The sequence below is a fragment of the Cydia amplana genome, chromosome 21 (genome assembly GCF_948474715.1).
Source record: "Cydia amplana chromosome 21, ilCydAmpl1.1, whole genome shotgun sequence".
NCBI lineage: Eukaryota > Metazoa > Arthropoda > Insecta > Lepidoptera > Tortricidae > Cydia > Cydia amplana.
In genome coordinates, this window is record NC_086089.1 from 10,243,435 (window position 1) to 10,252,538 (window position 9,104).

A 9,104-nucleotide genomic window follows, 5' to 3' on the forward strand; every position below is an offset into this window, starting at 1 on the left:
TAAAGTCACTTGCTCTAACTGGTTTGTCCTAATGGGCACATGCCCTAACGATCAATTGTCATAACGATTATTTTCCATAATGTAAGGTTCTAAAAAATGGTTAGGTTTTAGAACTTGGTGCCACAAAAGTAGGTTAGGTTAGGGTTAGAACTAGGGTTGCCAACCGTACTATATTATATAGTATTGTACTATATTTTGGCTCTCTGTACTATATACTTTTGGAAAAATATATAGTACGCTATAATACTATATTTCCGATTAAACGTATGTTACACTTATGTTTAGTATTTTATCTAAAAGTACCATATTTTTTTGAAATGTACTATATTTTTGATGCCCTATTCTGGAAAATACTATATTCTACCAAAAAATAGTTGGCAACCCTAGTTAGAACTGCGACCCTCGCAAAAAAGAAAATAAGGAAAAAAAAACTGATCATTATGACAAACAATATTAGGGAATGCAAAGATAGGACAAAATACTTTAGGGATTCAGATATAGATCTGTCTGGCCTAGTGGGTAGTGAGCCTGCCTGTGAAGCCGCGGTCCTGGGTTTGAATCCCAGTAAGGGATTTTATTTGTGTGTTGAGCACAGATATTTGTTTTTGAGTCATGGTTGTTTTCTATCTCTCTCTCTCTCTCTCTCTCTTTAGCCCTTTTCTACCCTTCGGGTGTAGGCCTCCTTCATTCTTCTCCATTCGTCACGGTTCTGTGCAACCTGGAGCCATCTCATCCCCGCAGCCCTTTTGATGTCGTCTTCCCAACGCATATTGGGTTTACTTGGAGGACGTTCTTCTCCCCATGGTCGCCACTCGAGTATTCTTTTACTCCACGAGTCGGTCTTTCGTGCCATATGACCAGCCCATTCCCACTTCAAACTGGCTACGCGTTTTACAACATCCGTGACCTTGCTCTGCTGTCTCAGCCACTCATTCGTTTTACGGTCTCTCAATGTGATCCCCACCAGTTTTCTCTCTAGCGCCCGCTGGACAACGCTTAGTTTACGTAATATGCCTTTGGTGAAAACCCAGGTTTCAGCTCCATAAGTGAGAACAGGCAGGATACATTGATCAAATATGCGTGCTTTTTGTTCGGCCTTAAGTTTCATTTTGAAGGCAAACTCGAGATTGGAATAGGCTGCCCAGGCTAGCCGTACGCGTCTGTTGATTTCATTGGTTTGGTTATTCTTTCCAGTCACTATCTCTTGTCCCAAATACACGTATTTATCGACCGTTTCGATGGCAGTATGGTTAACTGTGATATTCGCCTTGACATCTGTATTTGTCATAACTTTTGTCTTGTCTAGATTCATTTCCAGGCCACACCGTACAGAGGCATCGCTGAGTTCTTGAATCATACTTTGAAGTTCAGCGGGGTTACTTGCCAACAAAACAATATCATCAGCGAACCGCAAATTATTTAAGCGACTACCCCATATGTTCAATCCACGATTTTCCCAGTTCAGGCTTTTTAAGATGTCCTCTAGCACCAGAGTAAACAATTTTGGTGAAAGCGTATCACCTTGTCGTACGCCCTTCTCAATCCGAACTGGCTCCGTCAGCGGGGGTAGGTTCACTTTTAAGGTGGCTCTCCTGTACATATTTTCGATTAGGGCAGTATATCGGTGATCTATACGTGCATTTTGCAGTGATTCTATGACCGACCATGTTTCAACACTGTCAAATGCTTTTTTGTAATCAATAAATGCTAACCACAAGGGCATTTGATATTCAGTCGTCTTTTCTATAATTATTCTCATAGACAATATATGATCCAACGTGCTGTTACCACTCTTGAATCCAGCTTGCTCCATTGGCTGATATGAGTCAAGTTTCTTGGTGAGGCGTAGAGTAATGATCTTCGTAAAGAGTTTATACAGGTGTGATAGCAAGCTGATGGGGCGATAGTTGTTCAAATGTATGAATAAGAGTTTACATTTATGGCAAATGTCAACTCCATAGCTTGCTATTAGTCTTACCATGCGATAAAAACTCCGATGCCTGATTATATCTATCGTTGTCTGAGTACCCACAACACAAGCCTTCTTGAGTTTACTGTGGGGCTTAGTCAGTTTGTGTAAAAATGTCCTATAATATTTATTTATTTATTTATTATTCCCCATGTAACTGTACTTTGTAACAATCTTTTAGTAAACACTAGTTTATCTGTTGCAGGGCAAACTCCAAAGAAGGAATCAAGTGGAAAACCAAAAATTTTCAAATGTGCTCACTGTGAATATGAAACTATCAATTTGGTCTCATTAGTAAGTCACATGAAGAAACATTGCGATAAGAAATTTAGCAAGAAAAGTTGTTTAGGGGTCCAAAAGAGGAATCAGACTGTGGAGACATTCAAATGTATTTATGCTGGCTCAGGACGTATTTATGCTGGCACAAGCAAAACTAGTTTACTACATGATGTCAAACTATATAAATGTAACCAATGTAGTTTTGCTTGCACCGAACAAGATGACTTGCTACAACATAAACTAGTACACAATAAACCAGGCAACCCGCAAAAGAATTTGCAAGCGCTTGAAAGGAAAGATACTAAAGAAAGGATATACAAATGCAGCTATTGCAGTTATGCTTTCGTAGAAGAAGTCAGTTTGCAAATACATGAACGGAAACACACTGGTGAAAAGCCCTACAAATGCGATCAATGCAGCTATGCCGGTACACATATGTGCTTTTTACTACGCCACAAAGCTGCACATATCAATGTAAAACCTTATAAATGTAGCCAATGTGACTTTACTTGTGCCAAAAAAGATGATCTACTAAACCATAAAGCAATACATACCAGTGACCAACCTTATAACTCTTATAAGTGTGACAAATGTAGTTTTGCTACTGACACAAAACGGAATTTACAATTGCATGAAGCGACTCACACTGGTGCGAAGACTTACAAATGTAGCACATGCGATTTTACTACATTAAGGAAGAACAACATGATACTCCATGAAGCGAGACACGCTGTTAATCGTTTCAAATGTGAAAAATGTAGTTTTGCAGGGCATTTTCAGTTTGAACTAAAAAACCATGAAAAGATACATGCTGATGAGAAGCTTGACAAGCATAGCCAGGATACTCATGTTCAAAACGGTTTAAGCGACCATTTATCAACACAGGAAGGTAAGAAAAGAAACTGTAGTTAGGAGAGTCTACTAAAGTCTAATAAAGAATACTGACAACCAAATCCTCATACAAAAATAAATAGTATGATATTATAAAAATCTTGTAGATATTAAAAATCCAAGGATTGTGGCACTGATAAAAATCTTAACATATCTGATAAATTCGTAATTCCCGATTGCTGATTGTTGTGTCTTGTTGAATCACAAGCTCAGTTCAGAAATAACATTAATTCCGCCTTTCCTTTCATACTTTTTACTTGTTTTTGTGCAATAAAGTTTAAAATAAATAAATATATTGCCCTCACACTTAAGGGGTCTCCCCCGAAACTTTATTAACTTGGGAATATATATATTATATATATATATTAAATATATATATTAAATATATATATTTAGCCTTTAGTCGGACTATACATTATCTTTTATTTATATTCATATATTTCACTTTTTTTCCATTTTTGTGTGTCCATTTGCCAGGTGGCAAAGGCCTCCTCCAATCTTCTCCATTCTGGCCTTTCTATGGCCACTACCCCACGTTATTCCTGCGACCTGTCTTATGTCGTCCTCCCACCATTTCTTTGGTTTAGTATCCTTTCTGTTTCCATCTCTTGGGTACCATTGAGTGACGAGTTTGCTCCATTTGTCATTTCCTCTAACCATGTGACCTGCCCATTTCCCTTTTTAGTCTTCTTATCTTTCTAGTTATATCCTGAACTTTAGTTTTATATCTGATGCTGCTATTTCTTACTTTGTCTGTTCTCTTGATTCCTATCATACTTCTTTCCATCGCATGCAGGCATATGGAAAGTTTGCTTGATATATCTTTTGTTAGAGCCCATGTTTCACTTCCGTATGTTAGTACAGGTAAGATTGAAGAACTTGGGAATACACATTAAAAGAAAAGGGCCTTGCAGATGCGACTTTTCCAAGACTTCTAGATTAGTTCACGCTATGCCACTGAATATAACCTACCAGCTAGTCCCCATGTAACTGTGCTTGTAACTATCTTTTAATTTTTAAACACAATTTTTTTCTGTTGCAGTGCCCTCTATAAAGAAGGAATCAAGTGGAATACCAAAAATGTTCAAATGTGCTCACTGTGAATATGAAACTATAAATCTGGTCTCATTAGTAAGTCACATGAAAAAACATTCTGATGGTACAAGCAAAAGTAATTTACAACATGATGTCAAACTTTATAAATGTGACCAATGTAGTTTTATTGCTTGTACCAACAAAGATGATTTGCGAATACATAAAAAAATACATACCGTCAGTCTTCAAAAGAATTTGCAATTGCTTGATACTAAAGAAAAGGCATACAAATGCAGCTATTGCAGTGATTCTTTCTCGGAAAAAGTCAGTTGGCAAGAACACGAAGGGAAACACACTGGTGAAAAACCCTTCAAGTGCGAGCAATGCAGCTATGCCGGTACACGTAAAGCCTTTTTACTACGCCACATGGCTGCACATATCAATGTAAAACCTTATAATTGTTACCAATGTGACTTTACTTGTGCCAAAAAAGATGATCTACTAAATCATGTAACAATACATACCAGTGACGAACCTTTTAAGTGTCGAGTATGTAGTTTTGCTGCCGAAAAAAAGAAGACTTTGCTGTTACATGAAGCGACTCACACTGGTGCGGAGATTTACAAATGTAGGGCATGTGATTATACTACATTGAGGAAAAGCAACCTAATACAACATGAAGCGACACATGCTGTCAACCGTTTCAAATGTGAAAAATGTAGTTTTGCTTGTATGTATCGGTACCAACTAAAAAGCCATGAAACGATACATGATGAGAATCTTAATATACAGGAGACAAGACCATGAAACTCAGGAAGGTAAGAAACTATACATATACATAATTATAATAGTGTCTATGCGACTCGATGAGCATCATTACGGCTCGGCCACGACATTGCGCGACTGGCGACGGCGGCAACTAACGTCCGATCGCTGTCGAACCCATGGTTGCCGTCGCCGGTCGCGCAATGTCGTGGCTTAGCCGTTAGTGTTGAGAGACGATAATCTTATAGGAGACAGACTAAGTTAAAGCCTGACCAGTAATATTAATATGATAATTGATATGATTGAATTGATATAATATGATAATAAGAGGGCGCTGTTATTCTCATGTATAGGGTTCCAGTGAAATTCCGCAACACGGCGCGTGATCATATATTCCGTATGGCTTTAGATTGTTAACACATGTCAGTAGAATAATGCGCAAAACTCAAAAAAAATATAGGACATATACTTGGTCAACCAGATCTTGACAGTAGAAAAAGGCGGCAAATTTGAAAAATGTAGGCGCGAAGGGATATCGTCCCATAGAAAATTTGAATTTCGCGCCTTTTTTTATTGACAAGATTTGGTTGACCAGCTATGATTATCATCCATTTTTCAGATTTGCTGTCTTTCTCTACAGACAAAGCTGGCTTGCTAGAGTATATGTATATTATTATACGTCTATGGGTTTGAATGAATAGTATAAGTTTTTGTCATAAAATCATTATCCATACAAGCTTTTATTACTGATGTGCTTTCGAAAAGTTTCCAAATTTCCGTATTTTATTATTCATTACAGATTCAGCAGATCAGCCGGCGTCGCCACTATATCCAGACAGACAATAAATAATTGATTATTGTTTTTTTAAACTATATTTATAAAAATAAACATGTTTCATTAGTCATATTATTTTATGTTCATGTTACAGTCCCCTTCTTTATTAGTTACAAGCTTTTATTTAACTTTCAATTACCTATCTAAATATTTATGTTTCGGGTCAAACCTTGATGGTTAATTTTGACCCATGCAGTCATGCACTCTTTCCGGTTTCCGATGGAGCTAAAAATTTGCATACATATGCAAGTCGGGTGACATAATGCAATATTATGGTACCATCAGCTGATCTGATGATGGAGACAGGAGGCGGCCATAGAAAATCTGTGTTAAAACAACGCAACCTAATTGTGTTTGGGGTTTTTAGAAATGTGTCGATGAGCATTAGTTGTCTGTGGAAAGAAAAGTACAGTCAGGGTTTAAGCTTGTACCAAAAACTTATTTCTCGATATAATTGTCTTTTCCATTGATACCAACATCCACTTGACCAGTTTTTGTTGTTATGCAGTAGTATTTTTTTTCAAGGGGTTTCTTTGATTGATTTTCAACAGATGCATTGATGCTGGTATTTTTCCAGATATTATGAAACATAGTAAAATCATCCCGCTGTTTAAATCAGGAACGAAAACAGATCCAGCGAACTTTAAACCAATTTCAATACTACCGGCATTAAGCAAAGTGTTCGAGAAACTTATTCTGAATCAACTATTGTCACATTTCAACAGAAATAAACTGCTGGATAGCAATCAATTTGGTTTTACCAGAGGTCGATCTACTACTGACGCCGGTGCGGTACTTCTAAAACACATCTTTGACGCTTGGGAAAAAGCTCAAGATGCTGTGGGAATTTTCTGTGATCTGTCAAAGGCATTTGATTGCGTTGATCACGAAAATTTAAAGAGAAAATTAAGCCGCTATGGGATAAAGGCTAGTGCCCTTGACCTAGTCTCATCGTACCTTTCGGATAGAACTCAGCGAGTAGTTATTAATGGAGCTCAATCAGCGGGGTCCCCGGTAGCCCTCGGAGTGCCTCAAGGTTCAATTCTTGGTCCCTTCCTGTTTTTGGTATACATTAATGATTTACCAAAAGTTGTGCAAGATAGACATGATATAGTGTTATTCGCAGATGACACTTCCCTTATATTTAAAGTGGACAGAAAGGAAAATAGCTTCGATAGCATTAATGAAGCGCTATCTACCGTAGTAAACTGGTTTACGGCAAACAATTTGCTTTTGAATGCCAAGAAAACCAAATGCATCAAGTTTACGCTACCTAACGTCAAGCAGGTAACTAACAGCAAGATTAAAATAAAAGGTGATACGCTGGAATTTGAAGATCGAACTGTTTTCCTGGGAGTCACTTTAGACTCAAAACTGCAATGGCATGCACATATAGCCACTCTAGCCGGCAAACTCAGTTCAGCAGCCTATGCAGTGAGGAGAATCAGACAGCTAACAAACGTAGAGACGGCCAGGCTGGTATACTTTAGTTATTTCCATAGTGTTATGTCGTATGGAATTCTGTTGTGGGGAAAAGCGGCAGACATTCAGACAATATTTGTGCTGCAAAAACGAGCTGTACGTTCCATCTATGGACTGGGCGCTCGAGTATCTCTGAGAGAGAAATTCAAAGAGGTTAACATTCTTACCATTGCATCTCAATACATACTTGAGAATATTATGTATGTTCGGAAAAACATCCACGAATTCAAGCTTAACAGTGACATCCATAACTATAACACTAGAAACAAACATAAACTTGCTGTGCCCGCCCACCGCCTCCGTAAGGTTAGTACGTCTTTCGTCGGGAACTGTACACGTTTTTATAACAAAGTCCCTACTGACATAGCGAATTTACCACTTACCAAATTTAAGTCACACATTAAGCGCTCCTTGTTAAGTAAGGCGTACTACACTGTAAATGATTTTATACACGATAGAGATGCCTTTAAGCCTGTAGCTTGATTTCGATAGTATGATAAGAGTTCAATAAATATTGTTTTTTCATTGTAAATTAAATATGCTAGTGTCCAGTCGAATTGACACATGAGACAATCATGTTCTCGCTTGATTATATTGTTTAATTTAATTTTAGTTTTGGACACTTGGAGACCATATACATCTCTAAGTAATTATTTATTTTATTTTTAATGATTCTGACACTTGGAGACCTTTACATCCCTAAGTATTTATTCATTTTATTATTTTTATTTTATTGTACATACTTATATTTTTAATGATTCGGACACTTAGAGACCTTTACATCTCTAAGTCAATTTAGGCTAGTAATTATGTGAAGCTATACCGTCTTTTATGTAACATACGAGCACAAAATGCTGTGTCTCACAGCTAAGTGTTATCACTATTTTAATATTAATATAGGCCGGTAGCTTGAACATGTCATGCTCGCTTAAAAGTCTTTGCTTACGGTGGCGTCGTTGATCGGGTCGCCACTTTCCCGAATGAAGGTTGAGGGAGGCGATGGCTGAGATACGAGTCGTACTCGTGAACGGGTGCTGTTTGTGGAGACGGGTCTGTTTAAGCTAACACGAATATATTTATTTAGTAACTTTATTTTTTAATTTAATTGCAGTGAGACGCCTCATTCGGTTCTCGTATATTTTTTTTTTCTCGTAATGTGCTAATCATACAGGATTGTGACTCTTGGAGACCCTATACATCTCTAAGGATAATTTGATAAACTATGTTATTTTTTAGTTCTGACACTTAGAGACATTTACACCTCTAAATAAGTTTAGATTTTTTTTCCATGTATCTGTTTTGTTTTTATTTTAATATTATTATTATAGTTTTTTTTATGTAATTCGACATTAAGAGACCTTATACATCTCTAAGTAATTGTATTACGTTAGTTTGATTTGGTAGTTGTAGTTGTATTTAATAATTGTTGATGTATAATTATTATTATTTTGCTTGTATGTAAATTCAATGTTGACGTGTAAAAGTGCCCTTGTGGCCTATTTGCTGAATAAATGTTGAAGTTGAAGTTGAAGTTTGAGTATGTTAAAAAACCAGAGCATATAAAATTAAAACTATAATATCAATAATTACATTAATCGCACGCAGCATTGTCAGCCATATCAATAAAAATTCATAATACAATACAAACACACAATATCTAGCATTCACAATAATTCCTATTTAACACAATATGTGATCTTAGAAAAGTTACATTAATTATGGCAATTCGCCAGCAACTGGCCACCCTAAATTAAAAATGGATTCTATTCACCTATAAACAGAATTCATTTTAGTATAAGGTTTCATTAACTTGCCAGCCTTCAATGACTATTAGCCACCTTATACGAA

General features: G+C 36.8%; 1 long non-coding RNA gene across 1 annotated transcript; it reads right to left on the reverse strand.

Moving 5' to 3' along the window:
- Nucleotides 1-911: 911 nt before the first annotated feature.
- Nucleotides 912-1,323, reverse strand: LOC134657790 (uncharacterized). Its single transcript, XR_010097647.1, has 2 exons — nt 1,006-1,323; nt 912-973 (listed from the first exon to the last, which is right to left on the reverse strand). It is a non-coding gene; the product is annotated as an uncharacterized LOC134657790 (long non-coding RNA).
- Nucleotides 1,324-9,104: the final 7,781 nt, after the last annotated feature.